This window comes from Pygoscelis adeliae, unplaced genomic scaffold (assembly GCF_000699105.1).
Source record: "Pygoscelis adeliae isolate BGI_AS28 unplaced genomic scaffold, ASM69910v1 Scaffold227, whole genome shotgun sequence".
Classification (NCBI taxonomy): Eukaryota; Metazoa; Chordata; class Aves; order Sphenisciformes; family Spheniscidae; genus Pygoscelis; species Pygoscelis adeliae.
In genome coordinates, this window is record NW_008825100.1 from 425,336 (window position 1) to 426,727 (window position 1,392).

A 1,392-nucleotide genomic window follows, 5' to 3' on the forward strand; every position below is an offset into this window, starting at 1 on the left:
GCACTTGTTAGAATTACTATAGGAAAGAACAATTAAAATCATGTCTGCATTAAGAGCCTGGGAAAGTATTTATTTGCTTTATTGTTCATCCGGTGAGTGAAGTGGCATCCAAAAGTTAACCAAACACAACAGCCTGGTTATTCTGACTACAGTCATTGTCTTTCATTTCTGTAATATTTCATCATTGTTCCAGCTTTTGAAGTTGGGCCCCCTGAGTGAGGCAAGCTAGACCCTGCTTGCTGTGGGTAACATAGTGGTGCTGTGAGAGGCTTGTGTTTTGTCAGATGGTGCTGTTTCTTCAGTGAATGTGAATGCAAGTGAAAAACATTGAATTGAGCAGCATTCATTTAGATGGGAATATTCTGACCCCAAAAATACTCCTTCTCTACCTCAAAAATGAGCAACCAACCTCCTGTCACCAAACTCTGCCCTGCTACAGGCTGTGATTGTAGGTGTGCTGCTATTTGCAAGGAAACAAACTTCACTGACCTTCTTTGATCTTATTTTCATCACCAACATTTTGATCAACAACTGCAAACGCCTTTGGAGAGCTCTCGACGGCACCATATGACCTGGTAAGGGAAAAGAGCCTGTGTTTTGTCCAGTAACTCCCACTGAAATTGTCCTGGTAATGGTCTAAGCCAGTGGAAATGCTGGTTATGGGTTGTAAAGGACCCCAGGAATAAAAGCAGGCTGCGATAAAGGATACTTCCCAAAGACCTTAGATATAATACCTTAAACACACCTTAAATGTAATACCCAGGCGGCTATATGATCCTGTCACGCTACTTGTCACCATTCATTACTCAGGTGACAAAGCTGATCGCTGTGTCTCCTTTATGCCTATCACCCTGTTAACATCTATTACAGATTTTAAAAGAGGTTGTGTAACAGGTTTAAAATTATTTTTGAAACATCTTGATTTTGAGGGTGGTTACTGGAAAGGGCGGGGAGAAGGGCGCATTTTCAGAGGCTGGGCAGGTGACCTTAGTAAAGAAACCGTGCCATGAACCTGCCCTGAAACAGACGTAAAGACGGGGATGTTCCCGGCCACTTAAAAATTTAAGAGAATTTCAGAGATTTTTTTTTTTTTTCTAACTGGAAAAATTCCCATTTAAATGCTGCAGCCTAGAAATAACTCGTGTTCAGTACTAAAACCGCCACCAACCTTGCAGGCTGCGCCCGGCAGCGGTGCTCGGCGGCGGCGGGAAGGGGCCGCTTGCTCGAGGCGAGGCTCGCTCTGGCGGGAGCGCTGAGGGGAACATGGCGGGCGGGGGCCGCGAGGAGAGGAGGTGTCCCTCCGCGTCACGGGGGCCGTGAGGAGAAGGGGGTGTCCGGTCGTCTCACGGGGGCTGAGAGTTTACGGCTTGTGGAAGAAGGGGCAGGAGAGTA